The following is a 22,445-nucleotide window of genomic DNA, read 5'->3' as shown; positions in this document are numbered from 1 at the left end:
CATGTGGCCGGCATGACTACACAGAACACCGTTACCTGCCCGCCGAAGCGGTACCTATTAATCTACTCACATTTGCATGTTTTTGAACTGCTAGGTTGGCAGGAGCTGGGACTAGCAACGGGAGCTCACCCCGTCACGCGGATTCAAACCGCCGACCTTCCGATCGGCAAGCTCAGCAGCTCGGCAGTTTAACCTGCAGCGCCACCGCGTCCCACAGTATTAGATACCTTGGAGTTATTTCAGCAGAAAAAGTCTAACCATATCAAAGGATATTCTGTGGACAATAATTGACCTCGGATGGAGGAAATGAGGGGCAATCAACTTTGAACAGACAAAGGAGTGGGTAACAGCCTATGGTCATCTAGCAATATTGTCTTAGTGAAGGGATTGCTATCGGGGGCTCTAGCACTCTTATGTGTCCTGTAAGAGGCTGGGAAGACTGTGCACTCAAGTGGCATCCTGCTTTCTTTAAGAGGGAAAAGAAGACAGTTGATAGAAAACCTTCAAGTCACTTCTGTCTGATTGGAGAAAAACTCTAAAAGCAAACATGCTTTCTCTTTGTGGAGACAGGTGGGGAATGTCAGTGCCCACTCTATATTGACATAGAACTGTCATAGAACTGGGACAGGTTAGCAATCTGGTGAAGGTGCCTCCAGCAGAACAACCTCAGTACTACCTTTTCTTTTATGCCTCGTGCCCAGAAAGAAAGGGCAAGGAACATGGAAACCGCTCACTCAGGGCAAGTGAACAGGCAGTAGTAGTAAGGAGGAAGAACAACAGAGGCAGGGAAAGGCTATGCAGATGGAGAGTGATTGTCGGCAGGTGTATAGTCATTCCAACCCTTGATGCTGGCACTCTGGAACAATGCTTCAGAATTCAGTGTGCAGGAATTTGAGAAGATTCCACTAGACTGGTACAACTGCTTTCCTGTATCTCTAGTTCTAGACTGTTTAGTGAGGACTTTTGGTGCAACATTCAAGATAAAAGATAAAGGCAAGTTCTCTCCCAAGTCAGTCTTGACTCCTGGTGAATACAGGGGTACATTTCTGCACTTTTTTGAGCAAAATAAGTGGATTGCCAATACAGTTTTCCTGGATTTTTTTTAACTTCTCAGATTACTTGACTCCAGTTAATTTCTGGTGGTTACCCATCCAATTACTAACTCAGTCTTATCCTGATTAACATTTATGAGATCAGCCTAGGTTAGCTATGTGCTGTCATCGGTCACAACAAACTTCACCGTAGACCAAGATCCAACTGTGACATAAATTCCCAACATTAGTTCTCTTTTGTTCATGATTATTGTACTCACTGCAAATTATTCAGGCACTTGACACATTAATCATATATGTTTTCTAAGTCTGAGTATTAGTGGCCAGTGTCCCCAGGCCAAGTAACACTATATTGCCTGTGAGAACAGAACCTCACAACTTTTGCTATACAAACTGAACACTGGTATTCTGAATGGTAGCACTGTTGAAGCAAAGTGCTGAGTATTAATAAAAATAGCCGTAAGATATCTGAAAAATGAAATACAGCTTGGAAATGAATAATCAATAATTACTGTGTGGTTTCTTTAGCTAAACTCCGCCATTATGGTTTATTTGTTTCCTTTGTCTGTCACCATACCACAAACCACCTTTCACTGGAATTTGAAATAACTGTACCTATTTTCACTATCTACTGTTGAAGAGCATGTTCTCACATCTCCTAGAGAATAGAAACTGCCATGATGCTTTTAGATGTGTTAATTCATTTAACTTTGTAAATTTACAACTGTTCATTCTTAGGTACTGAGGTTGACCTAAAAAAATAATCTGACATGAGGGAAATGTAAATATTGGCTAATTAGCAATCTTTCTGCAGCTTCCTCCCCAGCTCTTATTTTCTCTCATAAAATTTGATACTTTTACTACCTCTGGCCTCTTATTAGTTGCGTTCAATATTTTTGCTGTTCTCCCTACCCCCACCCCCCAATAAAAGTTTTTTTCTTCCTTTTTCACCAAGGCCAGCTATTTTTTCTGGCTTTATAGAACTCTCACCATCCCTGTACCACCAATAATTTCATCATCAGATTTCTCCTTTCTGAGCATCACACATACAAACACACACACTACTGCTTCCCGCTAGTCTTCACTTGTTTGTTCCTTGATGTAAGTTTGCTGTTTCCTCTCACTCTGCAGGTGTTATTTTGCTCAGCAACACTAAGGCACGGTGTTATTACCTCTTACAGTTCCTGCAAAGGGTCATTTTGCAAACATTTAAACTATCAGAACTGCCACAGGCAGTAATTTATATTACCATTTAGCTCCAGTCTTTACATTTCCCCTTTTTACACCATGTATGCAGCTGGTGAGGTGGGTTCTAGCTCACAAGAGCAGGTGAGCTAGTCCTTTGGTTGCCATAAGATGTCTTGTTGGCTTGGCTGCCACAAAGACATTCACTCAACTTCTTATTTCTCTGATTAGGAAGTCATGCTCATCAATGTAGCCTCACAGGTCAAAGAGAGAGGCGCAGTCAAATGTAAAAGAGAATGGCTTCTGAGAAACAATAGGTCCCTCTCTGTCTCTGTGGAAATCTCCCCAATTATCTTTCTGCAATGACAACTGGGAGTAGTTGAATTCCCAGATGTCAGGAATTCCCAGCTTGTGTCAGATGACTCCTGAGCTGGGACTTCACAGTCAATGTGTTCAGTTAAAAGCTATGGCAGCCACAGTGGCATGATTGAAGCTTTACCTATGACACCCATAAAAAATGGGTGGGGCTTTGATGGCACCATCATGGCTGCCATCCTGACTTTTTGGATCATACCCTGTGGATACCCCCAAGAGCCTTGGATAAAAAGAAGACTCTGTAGCCATCTACCTTGGTCTCCAGTCACTGTAGCAGCTAAATGTATTCATTGAACTAAAATGGATGCATTTCAGTTAAGCAGAAATGGTAGATTTAATAGAAGCTCCTCCAGTTTTAAACAGTTTTGCTGAAAGGAGCAGCATCGGGGGGGGGGGGCTGTGTGTTAAAATTGGCAAAATCTACAAGATCCGCAGGTATGGTGTCACAATGCAAGCCCCACACCTTTTGTAGATATGCTGACATCACACACATGCAAAAAAGGTGTGGGGCTTGGATTTCAATGCTGCACCCATGCTGATTTTCAACCCCCCTGCTGCAGATGTGCCTGACTGAACTTGTGGTTCCTTCCAACTCTATGATTCTCTGATTCATACAATATAACAAGCTTATTTGTTGCAGCAATGATGTAATCAGTATTATATTTGTCTGTTAGGAAGACTAAAAGACAAAAAAAAAGAAAGGGGCAGAGGAGACTGGGCAGAGGCAAAGAAGCCTGATTTCAGTATCAGTTCTATTAATTATCAGAGAAATGCTAAGAAGGGTTTCCATCTCATGTCATTTTTAATATATCAAAAGAAATTTGTCAAAATCATAGGACTGCCAGATGTGAAGCTGTCCCTCAGGGAAAGATAGGTAGGTCGTGATAGCTTTAATGAGACCATGGTGATGGAAACCGTTCTTTTATGGGCTGTTGCTTATAGGAAGACTGGCTAAACTAGGCAGCATAAGGCATCCATTCTATGCCATATATTCTTCTCTATTTATTTTGCTTCCAATTACCTAAGCTGGGAAATATCCCAAGGCTTTTCATCCAAAGCAGGGACTGTCAATGCCTTCAAGGCTTCTTCCTGACATAGGGAGCTTTGCTCAAAGATGGAAGGGGAAGAGCAAACAAGGTCCCAGAGAATCAGGGGTTTTGTCTGTGATTCTTCATAATACAGAATTTGAAAGAGTGGTAGACTGGGAACTGTTCTGAATCCACATTTTTTTGCATTTAATCTGGCTTTGTGAGCCAGAACTGAGTTTGATCTGAACTCATTTGGCACACAGTTTCTGTGTTTTTGCTATCTAAGTGCATCTGCTGCAATCCCTTTGGCATGCAGTGTGAGATAAGCTCTTTTTCTAGATCTCAGGGATTTGTCTGTAACCCCAAGGGGTTGGACTGAACGATCCACACCTGTCCTCTTTGCTGAGCCTGGTGCTCTAGGAGTGGGAAGATCAGAAGGCAAAATAATAAATAAGAAGACAAGGAATGGCAGAGGTTGAAGAGGGCTATGAGGTAGGGGAAAAAAAACAACCAGGAGCTCTGCAGAAAAATGGAGGGGGGGGCTCTTTCTCACCAGCTGTGTGAAGTTGGCAAAGACTCCCTTCCTCCCACAGGAAGCTGGTAGGAATGTACGATGAGAGGAATACCTGAATGGAGAGTCATCTCCCTCCTCTCTCCTATTCATGCTCTGGGTAATGCTAACTTTGGACTAGAAACTGGGAGACTTTTCCAAAATACCTTGTGTCAAAGGAAGAACTGTCACATGCAGATGGGAACCCAGCCATATTGAGGGCTAATTTTTGCATTTGGCTAGCAAGAATGCAACATGTTGAAGTTGAGGATGAAAGGGAGTGGAGTGGATTCTAGTTGTTCTTCTATTCTTCTGTCATATTCCTGAACAATGTTTTTTTCTATACACTTATGTAGCTCTGGCTCAAATGCAGGAGTCAGTCCTGAGCTTCACAGCTTGTCCTCCAGAGACTTCCCAAACAGAATCTCTTTCACCTCCAAGATTCATCAAGCCTGCTGCCAAGTATTCCACCAGCAGGGGGAGCAGTAAGGGGATTTCCCTCCTACCTGGGCATCCACTAAGGAAAAAGGATATCCCACCTCTGACTATGAATTTTTACATTTTTTCCTTATTTCACTGAAAAAAAAAACCATCACACCACACCAACCTATGAAAAATATAATACATGGGTAAATGGGAACTTTAAACAACACTAAGCTGTTGAGAGGCAATACCTTTCTAAAGCTCAGTACACTCTTGCAAGTGAGCTCATTCTAATTTGGCTTGGTAAAAGTCTCATGAAACTGTCCAGTTGCTCCTGCCTTTGTGGGTCATGTCTTCAGTTCATTGTTCTCCTCTCTCTCGCTTCCTGCCTGTCCAGAATTGGAGTCCCGATCTCTTTGCTGGTGAAACTTGGTTGTCTCCACATACTCCATATTGGCTGAGCTATGAAAAGGTGCTCTGGAATTCTTTGCATAAAGTCTTCTGCCTCTACCTCTGGCTCGTGAGTAGTCTTTCTGCTATCAGAGGGTTAGCTCCCTGCCCTGCTAGTTTCAAATATCCTCCATTTCTTCTTTCTATCACTCCCTCTCTGCCTCACTGCATCCAAAGTTGGGGTCCTATGTATGTTTCTGAGCTAACCACACCTAGTGTCATGTTCCCCGTTGCAAGGCATATCTGCATCACAACGGGGAACATGCACATTAGGTAAGAGGAAGGGATAAGCATAATCCCTAAATCACTCAAGCACACATATCCAGAAGGGAACCCCCAACACAATAGATAAGCCCTTCAGACCAAACTTAGCACCCATCAAGAGGCAAGGGGAACGCCTTCCCATTTCCCCCGGGGATGCATTCACACCTCCCTCAGGCACGCATGTCCACAGAGTAATGCCCAACATAATGGGAGCACCCATCAGGCAGTAATTAACGCCTATCAGAAGATCAGGGAAACACCTTCAGGGGACGCACCCAGTCCGGACGAAGATGGGGAGACAAAGGAGATCACCGGGATTGCCCATCAGCTGATGCATCGCAGTCTCAAGCACCCATCTGGTCCTGGCCCGAGGGTGGAGAAGCACGGCATCCGCCAGCAAAGTATAAACAGGGCACCCTGTCACCACATAAGGATTCCCGTCTTTCTCTTTGCACGCACACCGTTCAAATAAAACCAGAAATCCTTAGACCTTCTAAGTGAGTCTGAGTCTTATTCTGAGCATGGCTGCCCTGACATAAAGACGGGAATCCTTATGTGGTGACAGGGTGCCCTGTTTATACTTTGCTAGCGGACGCCGTGCTTCTCCACCCTCGGGCCAGGACCGGATGGGTGCTTGAGACTGCGATGCGTCAGCTGATGGGTGATCCCGGTGATCTCCTTTGTCTCCCCGTCTTCGTCCGGACCGGGTGCGTCCCCTGAAGGTGTTTCCCCGATCTTCTGATAGGCGTTAATTACTGCCTGATGGGTGCTCCCATTATGTTGGGCATTACTCTGTGGACATGCGTGCCTGAGGGAGGTGTGAATGCATCCCCGGGGGAAATGGGAAGGCGTTCCCCTTGCCTCTTGATGGGTGCTAAGTTTGGTCTGAAGGGCTTATCTATTGTGTTGGGGGTTCCCTTCTGGATATGTGTGCTTGAGTGATTTAGGGATTATGCTTATCCCTTCCTCTTACCTAATGTGCATGTTCCCCGTTGTGATGCACATATGCCTTGCAATGGGGAACATGACACCTAGCTTCTTCTATCCCTACTCCAACTACTTGACCTTTAGGGCTGAGAATTATTAAATTATAATCTGGAGCCAGCAGCTCTAGCAAGAGCTAGCCTAAAAATCTGATCTTCTATTTACCTACTATCTCTGTTTCCTGCATCCTGCTGTTTAGTTTAACAACTTTAATCTTTCTTGCCTTTTCTGCTCTCCTGCCACCACTTACAATCTCAATGGAAATGGAAATGCAACATTGAATCTTCCAACTCAAAAACACTTCCAATGCCCCAAATGGTGAATTGTGTTTTCTCAGCAACAAATTCACCATTCAGGGGTTTTGTCTCTGAATGGTGAATTGTCCTTTCTCATTTCACGTATTGGGAAATCAAAAACCCTGCACTAAAAGACGTTAAATCATCTGGATTTCACATGCTGTATGAGCTGCCTGCCCTAATTAAAAACAGGGTATTTGTATATGATAACCTGGATTCTGCCTAAAAGCTAGAAGACCACCTTATCCCATCTTCTGTGATGGAAACCCTGATTTGTATTTGGAAGCTCCTAAGAGCTTTTTGAAAGCTTATCAGTCAGCGACATCTTATCCAATCCTCCTTCCTTACCTGCTGCTTCTTTTCAGGAAATAGTTTTTCTAGATGAGGATTTAACAACAATGCAAATGCTGAAGAGGAGGAGGAAACCCCAAAGGAAAAGATGAAATGGAGTCTAAGCCAGGATCCATGGGAATGAGTGAAAAACCTCCCATTAACTTCCATGAGTTCTGATGCAGCTTCCTAAAAAAGACAAAAGTGCAGGAGGCTGTCACAAAGGCCACCTGCAGCCATTGAAACAATGTCACTCAGGTGATGATCTAAAGGCAAAGAGGCTTGGAGGTGACTGGAAACAGCACTCCCTCTCTCTCACATCCCTAGTACACTATGCAAATATTCTCTTTTTATCTTGCCTCTTTGTCTTCAAGTAACAATTCTTTTCCCAGAAGGTATTGTCACTTGTTTTCGTGGCATCACCCAGTTGATTATGAAACAAACATGAGGGCTGGGGGGTGGGGGCTTTATCCCTGAATTCTGCTACATCACAACCCACTGGGTCTACAAGTGATCCCCAGTGGAGAATAAACCCAGTCTGCTTTTTCCTCTACGTGGTCTTTACCTGCTGCAGTTTAAAGTCAGGGCCATGGTGGGGAGGGCACAAACTCCAAATGAAAAACAAAGGGTGTGAACTGCAGGCAAACAAGTTTACTTCCCAGGGAAGAGAGGTGGGATGGGAACATTTTTCCAATATTTGCTAAGCAGCTACATTTTTTACTTACTCCCAAACACTCTGTCATCAGCTTTCATACCATAATGAGAGTGTAGCAAGAATGTTTCAAATGGCAGATGTGGGATTTTCTCTATATGTACTAGGCACCACCCCAACCCCAAGAAGCTGTATGACCAAATGTTGCTTTGGAAAAGACACCCCCCCCCCTTTTAGGGCATCTACCAACCCCAAAAGGGCAGTCATTCAAATTGCACACACTACGATGTGTGAGGGCTATGTCACACATGCTAGATGGGAGTTTGACCCTTTTATAAGCTTCTTATCAATCTAAGGAGAAGCATTTCTAACCCTCCCTATTCTTGTGTGGAGTTATTTTATTTATTTCTTATATTTATATCTTGCCTTTCCTTCAGAAGCTGACTCCTTCCTCCAGTTTTATCTCCAAAACCACTTTACGAGGGAATTTAGAATGGGCATTGAGCCTTTTCCAACTGAATTGCCATAGCTGGAAATGGACCAGGGTCTCCCAGTGGCAGTCCAGTATGGTAACCACCACATGATACTGGCTGTCCATTAAGCTTCCTCTAGAACACAGACATATTATTACATCCAGCATAATGCCTGAACCTCTAGCTGAGCTAGCAGTCCAACCACAGCACCTTTCCTTAGAGCATATTGCTCTGCCTTGATCTTGTCAAATACTGATATCCTCCATCACACTCATTTCTGCCCTGACTACCATCTCTTCCTTCTGGCAGGTTCCATCTGATCAGCTTCAAGAGTCAAAGAGAGGAATTTCCCTCCCTCTGTTGAGAAAGCAGGGATCAGGGATGTGACTGGTAGAGTAGGATAGAAACCTGCTGCACCACCAGCATCTGGGGTGTGTCCCACTCTTCCTCATCACTGTCAATAACAGGATTTTAAATCTGTCTCTTGGGGGTTTGGGGGGGAGGGTAGGTGGGAGGATTTGTTGACTTTTATTGCTGAATGAGGAAAGCAGTCAGTGGGGGAGAACTCACAGCATGAAGTGGCCACAGAATGTGGAGGATCCCAGTGGATGAGATCTTCAAAATATCCTTGATTGGAATTATTTGCTATGGTGATGATAGTTTATTGGTTAGCCAATTCTCATCCCAATTTCAGGGCAAGTGAAATAATCCAACATCTTAATAGCAAACCTAGATATAATGGATGACCCATCGCATGACAAAAAGCTATTCTGAATTTTCACTCCCAATGGCAGAGTCCTTCCAGAATCTCCTCAGCAAAAGAAGATGAGGCTCCTATTACAGCTCCCACGGCCAAGAAAAGCTCCTTGTCCGTGGAGCTTCTCTTTGGAGAATGGCAAATTAAATTGTAGCTGGATAATTACACTGCATGCTTTACAAAATGACAGGGAAAACAAGTTTGCTCTGCTTCAGGATTGACTGATTCAGGGAATGATTTTTCAGTCAGAAATTGCTAATAGGCCTCAGCACTTTTGAGTCCTACTGCCAACACTGACTGGCAAGGCTGTTTTTGAACCTGATTTTGATGGAATAAGAAATCTAGATTACAAAAGCATATACAAGAACTGTAAATTTGATTTTGTTCCATTATTTGCTTCAGGTTTCTAATCTGTATGTAAAGCTTTGCTAGATGCAGTCCTAACTCCTAGAATTCAGGACATGAGATATTATTTGCTTGGTAATACTGTATATGATCTCTCTTTATTAGACACTGTGACCTGGTTCAACAAACCCATGAGAGGATTTGTTTGCCCATGGCTTATTCAATTAGCCAAAGCCTGAAACAAGGATGTAGATTGTGGCTTAGCAGAGTGTGCAACCCAGTGCACGTGCATGGGATGTATAACAGTGTAAATATTGCTCTTCTTCTGCAACTCTGACCTGTGAGAAAACAGATAAGGGTATGTGAGAAAGTGTGCTCCATCAGCCAACTCTTCTGTTTATTTATTTTCATGTGTTCTCCCATCTTCTTTATCATCCAAGGTATCTCTCAGAGTTTATTTGCACCTGGACTTACTCCTATGATAACCAATTTCCCCTCTGCAGCTCCCTCTGCTCCCAGCACAACATTTCTAGTAATGTCCACAGAATTACATCCAAGTAAATTTCAGCCTTGGAGGTGGCTCTCAGCGTGATTTCAAAGATGCCTATAATGTCTATCATCACATTCTAAATCTTGTAGTCAAGAAATAAAGGCTCGGCTCCACAGATGTGTGTAAAGCTTCTACCCACACAATAGTCACTTTGATTATCTCTGAGTCAGTTGAAGACCATTGCCCTTTCAGTGACCTAAAGCATCTTCATGGCATCACCCAGCCATCATTGAAGTGATATAGAGCCTGTCTTCGTGACTGCTAGTTTGGCACAATGATGGTTGGATGCCTCTAGAAGATTCTGTAAGTCGCTGGTGGGGAAATAAACTAAGACAGAATTGCCGTTCCAGATAGTTAAACAGTTGATTAAGGTTCATGCAGAGATTTCAGGTACATATGGGAAAGATCTATTTTTGCCCTCAGACATTTTACAAAGAGACACTTCCTTCCAATCCAACTTGCACAATGATCTAGGAAGGGTGAAAGCAAGCTTTATCGTTTTCAGGTGAAACCCCTTGGGGAAAAGTGTCTAATTATAATCCCAAATAGCAACCCCTGGTTGGTGGGCAGTCATCTTGCATTCTCTGAGAAGACTAGAAGACACAGAAAACAAATGGGCTGCCAGAGGTGCAGGTGACTGCAGACATTGCGGTGGGGAAGCGTGGATGCCTTTGAAGATGAGTAGTCCCTTGGGAGAGACTGATTGCCTGGGAGAATGGTTATTTCATTTTTTATGTAAAATATTTATAGCCTCCCCACTATCCAGAGGTTCTTGGGGTGGGCAATATCCATGAAAAACACACTGTAATAGGCTTCTCTTTTCCCAGGGCTTCTCTCTGTCTCTCTGCTTTCCTTCCCTCCCCCTGGCCTCATCTCCATTCAGTTTGGTTTCCTCCTTCCTTCTCTGTGCAACTCTCCTTTCCTCTCACCCCATCTCCATTCTGTTTGGGGTTCTCCCCTTCCTTCTTTTCTACAGATGCTGCTAGGAGGAGAGAGGGAAACATATATGTAAAGGTTCTTTTATGTCTCTGTGTGAGAGTGTTTTGTGTGCAAGAGGGAGAATGGTTGATATATGCAGATGGGGATCAACATTATCAGTGGGGTCCCATTTTACAGGCAATTGATTTTAATTGGTAGTTATAAATCAGTTCATCTCTTTCCCTCCTGATTTTGCTCTTGTTTGCATTGTGTTACAAGAGTCAGCCTGGTGCAGTGGTTAAAAACATCAGGCTAGAAACTGGGAGACCACAAGTTCTAGTCCCGCCTTAGGCACAAACCCGGCTGGGTGGCTTTGGATCAATCACTTTCTCTCAGCCCTAGGAAGGAGGCAGTGGCAAACCACGTCTGAAAATGTTGCTAAGAAAACTGCAGGGAGTTATCCAGGAAGTTTCCAGGAGTCAAGACTGACTTGAAGGTGCCAAATTATTATCATTATCTCACATAGGCATAGATGCACACATATAATACTAATGTGTTGCACATAAACATTTATGAGGGAGGGGAAATTCCAGAACTAGTTTCAGATGGCAACCTACAGCTGACAAGGTGGGGTCGATTGTTTTGAATGTAGGGTCATCATGTTCCTTTGAGGCAAATGTACTTATAATAAGGCAACTCTTAATCTACAGGAGTGCTGTTTTGGGGTCTCCTTGCTCTGACAGAAGTGTTCCATGTGGCCACATATCATTTTTATATTTTCCTTGACAAGCTTGTGCTCCAAAAAAGTCTCATCAAAGCTCAGAAAGCCTTTGGTGCAAACTGAACCTCTGGCTTGGTGTTGCAGAATTTTGTTAACCAGAGGGCTCCCCACAACCTTTCTGCATGTGTGTGGCCTCAGAGGGGCCTGCTGATCCATTTGGTCTGGTGATCAGCAGCTTTTGAGTAAGAACGGATTATTAAAACTCCCCGAAGTGTCTGGCTTCCCATTATTGCTCAACTGCAGAGTCATTACCATTTAATAAGCACTAATCTCTTTGTTACCAGCTATCTCTGCTCGGTAGGCACTCAGCCATCCCTAAAGTTATGCCCTTTCCTTTGCGTCCCTCCCAAGCCTTATGGGAACAAACCCAACACTCTGCTTTGGCTCAGTGCCAGAGCAAAAAAAAGCAATCCTATCTCATCTCAGGCGAGAAACGGCAGGCTGCTCCAGCAGTCTTCAGTCTCCTTCTGCTGGGAAGCATATGTGCTGCCTACCAGGTTGGAAGGGCAGATTCTGAAGTTCACATTGCCTCTCTGCGAGGAAAAAAAAAGCATACAGTTGCTAGGGGGGACTGCAATTTTTTAAGGAAACAGAAAGGAAAAATTATTCAGTACAGGAGGAGTCATCATGTTAACCACACTTAATAGACTCTAAATTTATAGGACATTTAGTAAATTCGTAGTAAGTCAAACATGTCTTCCTTTATCCAGCTGGTGGAATGTGGCTCCTCACACACCACTCAAAGATCAAATGCAGCCCCCAAATTTGCATTCAGTTGTGGGCAACAAAATACGCTGCCATTCAGCATCTATCGTTCTTTTCAACAATAAAATGAAGCCAATTTGAAAGCGTTGAATGTACATAGTCCTATAGGACACTCACTGCACAACTGTGGTGGAGCATATTGGCATTACAGTATGGATAATGGCCACAGCTGTGTTTGCTCTATTTGGAAGGGAAAGATCTAAATAAATCTTAGGGTAAGTCTGTATATCTGATGGCTCTCTAAATCCAACACAATCCACTAGCTACATCAGAGCTCACAGAAGCTTCTGGTTTTGGCTGCTTGGCTTTGACTGCAGGAGCAGAAGGAAGATATTGGCAAGCACCTGGTGGCACTCTGTCGCCATGGGCTAGAAATGGGGCAGATCTACCATTGCCTTGGAAGTCGTCCAACTTATTAATGTTTCTCGTGTGGCATTTGGGCCAGGATGCTGGGGATTCTGGGACTGCAGTTCTAACACAGTGGGCTGGGGTGAAGGGCTCTGGATTTGAAACGGCTACACTAGAGCCTACATTAAGTCCACGCAGGCTGTCTGCACTGCGTTCTGTTTATGGCTGCCTCTGTGATTACTTTAAGCAGGACATTAGTAGACTTCGACATAATCTTTCTGTCTTTCTTTCAATCATAATATAATTGTGTTCATTGGCTGACTTCTCTTGAACACTTACATTATGGATTATGTTTGTCCTGTGGGCAGCTATTTTTGCTCTGGTCAATTGGTTTGACTAATTTCTCATTTGGTTCTTTATGTACTTCCCTTCTTTCTCTTCTTGTATTCTGTGCCTTTCTCCACAGTCCCATGACTTACTAAAGATAGATAATTTTTATTCGTAAAGCACTCTGCCTAAAAAAAGTCTTTTGGGTATATTCCAGACTGGCTGCCAGATTTATGTCAAGCTCAATGTTTCCATTATTCCATCCAGGGGCTGCCTGCTTTTAAAAGGGCCTGGCTTCATGAGTTCAGATGTGGAAGAAAGACATACAGGACTGCCTGCAGGAAGGCCATTGATGACTTTTAAAGCTTGTCCTCACAATGCGCTGGTGAAAAGCCTCCTATTCATTGTTCAGGCACATCATTTGTTTGGATTATCTATCAGTTGTCTTTCCTGTCACCTTCCAAAGACTCAATGAGGGTAAAAGGTCTACAAATATCACTCCCCAAACAAACAAAAGACAATCCAGGAAAGATACACAGATCCTCATCCCATTTGAGATTAAAGCTGGTTACCATCTTCAAGCCTGATGGAATAAACAAGTCCTGTGATACTCCCCAAAATGTGAAAACTTGGAATGTTGAACTACCAGTGGAAAAAGACTTCTGCTGTTTCTGGTCCTCTAAAGATCCTAGGTTAAGTGACAGATGAGGCTCGACTCTGAGACTGGCCTTCTGGCTATTCATGTGATCAGCAGTCAGCCCAACTGGAGACTCAGGCTGACTTCTCACATTGCTCTCAGAGTCTAAATCATGGTTTGTTAGTCATAGTTCACATGTAAGACTGAGCCAGAAGCCCCATTTGTGCATCATAATGGGTTTATCCACTGCACTAAACCAAAACTAGTCAAACCATATTATGGCTTAGTGTGATGTATGTACTTGAGGGCCCGGAGTCACTCAGAATTTGGGGCTGCCTCCTAATTAAGGCAATGCCACAGTCTTAGTTTCCATAAGAAGCCACTGTCAGCATGGTCTACTATGGAGCAAACACAGGGAAATACAGAAAACTGCTATATCTTTCATCTGTTGATATTGACTGGCAGTGATGTTCCAAGATTTTAAGTAGGGTTTTTCCCCAGCCCCACCAGGAGAGACCAAGGATTGAACCTGGTACCCCCTATGTGCAAAGCTGTGCTTGGCCATTGTCCTACCCCTTCCTCCATTCTGTTCAACTTACTGACGTCATTTGTACCGCTACTAACAGAGAGCCTTCAGTGTGTGAGGGAACCATCTTCTTCACTTGAAGGTAATGGCTTAGTTTGCAACATGTTAGCTTTGAAGTGACTTGAGAGTTATAAGTTCACTCTTCGTAGGTCCCTTGCCCCCACATTGTAGCCCTGTCAGCTGTAATTCCCATGAGGTGCTAGGACAGGGTGACATGACCGGAAATGCCATCTGCTGGAAGCAAGCAGAAACTTTGCAACTGACTTTTCTATGTGCTTGGTGGTTCCTTCTGCAATGGTCCATTCCCAAGGTATTTTTATAACACTGTAGGGCATTTTTCCATGACATTTTTATAATGGAGAAAAGCCATTTCCAAGGTACAGCTATGCAGGTATCAACAAAGACTGGGTGCTAATGGGTTCCAGACAGGTGGCCCTGTCAGTCTGTTGCAGCAACAAGCAATGAGAGAAGGGCTAATGCAGCATGTGAAGAAAGCCTCCTCCTTCATTTCTTTTGGCAGGAGGTGGCAGCTCACTGCTATGTAAACACAGCCTTTGCTTCCTATTCTGCAGAGGCATAAATGGCAAGATGCACAGATAGTTCAAGCCCTACAAAGCCTCTGAGTAAATGTGAGCTGTAACTAAAGCTGCAGCAACAGCAGGTCACTCCAGCTGAGAAGTCTGCCTGTGTTTTGCTGGAGATATATATATTGTGCCTTCAAGTCAGTCTTGACTCCTGGCGACTGCCTGGACTAGTCCCTGCAGTTTCCTTGGCAAGATTTCAAAAGTAGTTTGCTGTTGCCTATTTCCTAGGGCTGAGAGAGAGGGGCTAGCCCAAGGTCACCCAGCTGGCTTTGTGCCTAAGGCGGGACTAGAACTCACCGTCTCCCAGTTTGCCTTAACCACTACACCAAACTTGATTCATTTCCATCTCTTAACCAAGGAGATTTACTGCCAGGGAACTGGGGAATCCATGTCCTGGAGGGTTAATGTTTGTATTGTTCCTAAAGCTTGTCTAAGTGTGCTAGAGAGGACAGCCCTATTAAAGAACTTGTGTTTGTGTGTGTGTGTATCTGTGTTCCTTAGAAGTGCGTTATTCGGTGTGCCTTTTTATTTCTGGTGCCTGACTTTAAGATATGATGAGAACAGAACCCAAGTCGTCAATGTATCTCCTAAATGTCACTTTTTACAAGTAATACCCCATATAGGCATCCGTTATTTTTAAACTTTGTGAATTTTTTAGCATCATTCATAGTCATGCTTCTCAGTGCTGTGGCTATTTCAATACCTGAAAAGTAATCAGGATTTTGCCAACATTTATGTATTCAGTCATATGGAAGACTGTATGGAGACATGCTTCTAGCAGAAAATGGGATTTTTATTGATCTGGCTCTGTTGGGCAAAGAAATTGTCTGATTGTGGATGATGGGGTTTGTTGTTCAACCTAGGTAGGAGTAGCCAGGCCAGCTGTGGGGACAGGGAGAGAGAACGATGGTTGGGGGAGAGATGAATGTGGAGTCTTGAGTGCATATCAAAAATGCATATGAATAAGTGGTTGCTGGGAAAAATGATGACAGAAAGATACTATATAATGTGTACAGAAAGAAAAAGTTAGTTGCAAATAATGTAGTCAAACAGATCAAGGAGCAGTTAAGGTTAAAATATGCAGAGAAAATGCAGAATGATTTTGATGGAAATAAAAAAAGCAAAATATTCTGAAAGTGGGTGAACAGGTTTAAACAAGGAACATCCCACGGAGTGAATAAAGTTAAAAATAAAAGTGATGAATTTATTTGGGACACAAATGAAGTAGGGGAATGTCAAGCAGAGTGTTTTAGAGATTTGTACAGAAAGGATAGCACTATGTCAAAGAGTGGAATTAAAACAAATGCTATTAATGTCCAAGAAAAAAAATGGATGAAAAGAAAATCATAAATGCTGTGACACTATTGATAAATGGTAATGCTGAAGGTGTAGAGGGTGTAACTGGGGAAAAGTTAAAATGGGAATGTGGATTGCTTATATGACTTATTTCATGTGTGTGCGAAGACTGCATCTGTGCCTGATGATTGGATGAATGCCATTATTATTTCCTTATACAAAAGGAGAGGTAGCAGAGTGAAGGCACAAACTACAAAGGGGATTAATTTGTTAAGCATGCCTGGAAAAGTGTTTGGCAGAATTCTGGCTGGAAGTTTACGCGAGGTTACAGTGAGCAAAATCTGGGAAGAATGGAGAAGCTTTATGCTAGCATATGTGTGTGCATAGACCAGATTCTCACTGTTCTGCAAATCATTAAGAAATGTATATGTATGTGAGAAAGAAATGCATGCCTCTTGATTAAAGTGTATGATAAAGTAAATAGGTTTGAATTATGGAATATTCTGTGCAAATATGGAGTTGAAGGTTAGTTGCTGAATGTGCTAAGAATGGCATATGATGGAAGCAATGCATGCATGAAAATGAATGAAAAGCTCAGTGAATGGTCCAACACTGCGCACTGAGTAAGCCAAATGCTGGGATGTATACTTGGTTATTAAATATAATAGATATATCATAATCTATTTATGGATAAATGTATAAAGAATGCTTGTGGTGACATTAGTGATGGGTTGGTTGGGATATAAATATGGGTGTACTTTTTGTATGCAGATGAGGAATGTTCTTGGCTGAGAACATGAATGATCTGCAGCACAAGTAAGATAGACAATATGATGTAAGGAGTATGGACCTGAAAATTAATGTATCAAAGACCAAGAGAGTTGTGACTGACAGGCAAAATGGAATGAATCATTTCAAGTTATAAATAAGTGGCAAAAAATAGTGCAAAAAAATAAGTTTGTGCATCGTGGTAGAATGTTTACAGAAAATGGGAGAATGGATAAAGAAATATTAAGATCCTGTGCAAATCCTGGCGGAAAAGCAGTAGGTAGCATGTGGTCTTTTGCAAGAAATGAATGATGAAAGAAGCAAAACCACCTGGGTATAAGAGTGGGCTAAGTTTGTCCCATTTAGTTATGGGAAGTTAGAGTTGGTTATGTCAGAAGAAACAATGGGTTGAAAGTAAGGGGAAGACTGAGAAGGGAGTGGTTGGATGGAGCTGATGAGTTCCTCAAGAATAGAAAAGTGAGAAGTTGAAGAACAAAAGACAATTTATGAAGCAGTTGATGGATGTGGTGGAAGCAAGGGTGATCCGCACAGAACAGGGATCTATCCCCCCTGCCTTTTTTTTTTTAATTCTGTCACATGCCTTTATTTCTGCACTTTGGGTAATGTTGTTTACTCAAAAGGGCATTACATGATAAGGATGTACGTTGGACGTGGAAAGCTGAAGTCACCCTTATCTTGATAAACACATCCTTATCCACTGTTGTTCTGATGCTCAGTTTCCCAACTGTTTACTTTCCAAAACCCTGCCTGGCCAGAGGCAGCAAAGAAACCAACAAGTAAACACCAATGTTTTCCTAACACCCTGAAACTGATTCCTCTATCACGTGTGTTTAATCTGTGACAGTATTTTCTGTCCCCAGTCATAGTCTGCCATTGCCACAAACTCTGCAATAGGTGCCTTCCACACAAAATACTGAATTCACGCTTCATTTTGTGTTTAATGGCCCTCTGAGCCTTTTCTTACACCCACTTCTACAATGGCTGCATTTGGCTCCCTGAAGAATCTTCTGCCTTGGTCTGATTCACTCCCTACCTATAGATTAATTTTTTGTGCAGCCCATCTCAGGAATTCAGCTCACTCACTATTGCAAGTATAGGACACTTTTTATATTTCAGCCTATGAGGCCAATCCATAACATCCACAAACATTGCCCTCTGTGTGTGAGTGCACGTAATGGTTGCTATACCCTTACCAATGAAGCCATCAAAATGACAGCAATGTTATTTATATACAGATTCTCCTCTTTACATACAGTTTAGCTCAGCACTATCACCCATAAGGTAAGTTAATATTTTTATCCTATGCTGCAGATGACAGGATTAAATGTAGTTGTGGCTTATGGGCAGTAATGTCATGTTCACCGTTTCAATGTGCCTGGTACATCGTAACGCCTCGCATGCCATTTCTTTGGAGGGGGCTTGTTCTCAGGAGCAGGTGGATAATTCCACTCTGCTGAGGTGTTATCTCTTGGCTGCTGTCTTGGAATGTGTTTGGGTTTGGTCATGGATTCAAGGTTGCTTTCCCAGGCTCAGGCTAACGGTTTCCAGCACCTGGGAAGGGGCGGTGGATATGGCCGGGCGAGGGAGGGGTTCTCCTCAAGCAAGGGGATTTAGTTTGTATTTTCGCGTGCTTTTGCTCATTCTCAGATTTCTCTGTATTTGCCATAATTTCCCTAATAAATCAGATTTCATTTAAGTAACCTCTTGTGAGTCTGAGTGTTTGGGGTAGGCAACCATTACAAGTAACAGCACTGTCTGGTATATATGCCTACTCACAAGCAAGCCACATTTAGTTCAGTGAGACTTTCTTTCAGGAAAAAAAAGCAGTATGGTTGCAGCCTAAGTGAATTTTGCAGCTGAAGGGTGCAATGGTTAAGATGTTGGACTAGGGCAGTGTTTCTCAACCTTAGCAACTTTAAGATGTGTGGACTTCAACTCCCAGAATTCCCTAGCCAGCATGCTGGCTGGGGAATTCTGGGAGTTGAAGTCCACACATCTTCAAGTTGCCAAGATTGAGGAACACTGGTCTAGGGTCAGGGAGACCCGGGTACAAGCTCACCCTCAGCCACAGAAGATCATTAGATGACTGGGGACCATTCATTTCCTCCCAGCCCAAGTTACCTCAGAGAGTAGTTCTTGAGAGGGAGAAATAGGAGGAGGGAGGGCTTGAGCTTCTGGAGGAAAGGCAGGATATAAATCAAACAAATACATATAAGTATGTACTACTACATAATAAGTAGGAATTTCTCCATCCCTGCAGCTGATAGATGTGTCCACTGATTGCTCTTCCCTGTGTTCATATGCTAGTCATTCAAGAAAGTGAGCCAGCTTTCCAAAGTATATTATTACATAGTATGTCATTTAATTTTTTTTAATCCATTCAATCGTGTCTGATTCTTGGAGACTGCCTGGACAAGACCCTGCAGTTTTCTTGGCAAGGTTTTCAGAAGTGGTTTGCCATTGCTTTCTCCCTAGGGCTGAGCAGGAGTGACTGGCCCAAGGTCACCCAGCTAGCTTTGTGCCCAAGGTGGAACTAGAACTCACAGTCTCCCAGTTTCTAGCCTGATGCCTTACCCACTACACCAAACTGGCTCTCATGTTATTTAACATACTGTACAACAAAATAATTGGGAAGTGGCTGAGGAATGTGTCATCAGTGGATTAGGACTTACTGGCCCAGTAGTTGAAAGTGGTGGCAGCAGGTACTTTGGCCCATGATTTATTGGTGGATCGTTTAAAGAATAAAGTTTTTCCATTTTTCCAGCTGAGGTGGTGCTGAGGGAGAGAGGGGATGGAAGCAGCATCAGTACTGGTAGTTTGTGTGCCAGACCACCTGGGATCCACACTTTCTGCCTGGCCTGTACATGCCATTCATGGCTTCCTGAGTGCAGGAACGGATAACGTCCCTCTCCTCCCACTCCCAGCCCATTGCAAATGAATCCTGCCTGTGTTTTCCAGCTTTGATACAAAAGAGATGTTTTCTGACCAAAACTGTCTGAAGCCCTTCAGAGTGGGTGGTCTCCAGCACTTCGTTCTGTTCTAACAGCGTCCCCAGCTCCGAGAGTAGTGCCAGGCACTCCCCCTCCCTTCTAGCAGCCGGACAATCCCTTGGGCAGCAATATCCTTCTGAGCTGCTGGGCTGCTGTGTTCTCTGCTGATTGGCACTTGCTGGTTTTTGTTTTTGAAAAATCTTGTGATTGATTCAATGATGAACTGTTAAGCCAATCCTCAACTTTAGAAGCTCATGCTCCATTCAGCTCTTGTATCTCTCAATGGGCATCTTTTGATTTCTGTCCAGGCTGGATAAAGCATGCTCCCCTTGCTATTCCACCCCTGCCCACTGTAAAGCTTCTTTTTCCTTTTCTTTAGTTTTTAAAACAACAACCACAATTTTATTAGATTTAGAGGCTTGCTAATTTGTTGCTATGAAGTCATGGAGGAATTTGCACAGAGGAATGTACAAACAAAAGAACCTATTGTTTCCTATTGTTTTATTGTAGCATCAGAGTTACAATGGTACATTAAGGGGAAAAAAGACAAAGAAAAGGTGTGCATTAGTGTCAAAGGAGACAATAAGGGAAGGGGATGTGAAGGCAGCCATGTGTGCAAACATCTGGGAAGGCAAAGCAAAAGACCAGGGATTAGTGAGAAGGGAACAATCCTAAAAGATTCCTCTCCCTATTTTATATACCAAACCTCCAAATAACATCCAAGGGGTCTCCATCAGTCACTCTTCCATTAGAGCCCTAGCTTAGGTTACACCCACACCTATACACCCCTGCACTCTCATTTCAACTAAGGCTATCTAACAGTTTCCCATTTCATACCTGGAGAACTTCCTAATTCAAACCTAATAAAATAATAAAAATAATAAAATAAAATAAAATAGGGGGTAGGTGGTTTTAAGGAGCAAAATGGGTGCCAACTCAAGGAGAAGATTGTCACCTATTGCACATCTTAAAATTCCAGAAAATTCCCTAAATTGGGTTCTTATTCCCATTTATGGAAGATTTAAATAAACATTGGTGCCTTAATCATCTGCACTATCCTTAAACCTCCCACATTTCCTCACAAAGAAGGCTAAAAGTGCCAGCCTTGCCCATTCCAGACATCACAATATCATGAACCACATTCCCTGCAGCTCCCTGGCAGGACCCAACAGCTAAGTGTGGATCAGATACTGAACAAGTTTCCCCACCTCTGAAGGTAAAGCATTCATCACCTTGAGTAGTACTGGATCAATATGCCCAGTTTTTTACTGCTAGATTCAGGTCTAGTCCTAAAGTTTGCTCCTTGGAGGAAACGCCATGATCCTGACTTCCATAGACTTGACTTGCACTTTGCCATCAGAAGATCTGCAGGAGTTCAAGGCTGTTAGTCATGACGGTTATATATATTACTTTGACTCACAGAGGCCTTTGGCTTCTTAATACCAGATGCTGGAGGACACAGTGGGAATGTACTGTTGTCTTGGTGTCCTGCTTATGAATTTCCCACTAATATTGGCTGAGAGGTCTTGATAGGACTTCAGTCTGACACAACACTCCTATTATATGTTCTCCAGCCTGGAGTAGGTAAGATCTCATTCTGACTTCCAAATTTACTGCTTAAGTGCACAGAGCTTATGCTTTCATAACCTCAGTTGGTGTGCGTTTAACATCACTCTATGAGATCTGTGTCCTGCAAAAAAATGGGGGGCAAGGATTGGATGTTATGTAGAGAATTGACACCAATACATTTTTTATGCGTCTGCATTCTTTGAGAACACATATATGCTCGAGAGCTAGGACCAGACCAGAGGACAATCACACCTCATTTCTCTTCTTAAATAGCATGGACTAAAAATATGTCACCTGTCCTGGGCTTCTTCCTCAGGTTAATTTAAATGAACAAAGATCTGTGTGTTACATGATAAAGTCCTATGTGGATTCTCTGCAAAGAGCAGTACAAGCTGTTCTAATCAGACAGTTAATCAGACAGTAATTCTTAGGATAACAGCAGCTTCTTGTAGTCCCAGCTGAGACCAGTTCCTCAATCTGCTACATTCTGTGCAAACATGAATGGACAGTTCCAACCCCAAAATAAATCTAAGGTTTTTGAACCATTCTTTGCCTATGTCATCAATAAGATAACCTACCTTACTGTTGTTTGATGAACTTTACTTGGCATACTTCATTTTTTAAATCTTTTCTTCCCGCTTGGCCAATTGTTGATTTAAGTTCAAAACAAAGCAGTAATTATTAGGAAAAAAAGGAAGGCTCATTTGGAAAAACAAACCCTCAGAGGCAAAGGTGATCCAGCCATGTACACTCACTTTGACATGGGGTTTTTTTGGATGACCTTTATCCTGCTGTTAAATCAAATGGCACTCTCCAAGTATCCAGTGTCTAGCCGGAATGGGTTATTTGGGATAATGCTCAGAGAAACTATATTAAGGGATGTGTGTGGTAACCTCAAAGCTCAAATGCCTTGACCACCTAATGCAAAGAGAGGACTCACTGGAAAAGACCCTGATGCTGGGAAAGACTGACGGCAACAGGAGAAGGGGACGGCAGAGGATGAGATGGTTAGATAGCATCCCCGATGCAATGAACGTGAATTTGAGTGAAGTCTGGGAGACAGTGGAGGACAGGAAGGCCTGGCGTGCTACGGTCCATGGGGTCACGAAGAGTCGGACATGACTTAACGACTGAACAACAA

Source organism: Candoia aspera, chromosome 1 (genome assembly GCF_035149785.1).
Source record: "Candoia aspera isolate rCanAsp1 chromosome 1, rCanAsp1.hap2, whole genome shotgun sequence".
NCBI lineage: Eukaryota > Metazoa > Chordata > Lepidosauria > Squamata > Boidae > Candoia > Candoia aspera.
This window is presented reverse-complemented; position numbering follows the sequence as displayed.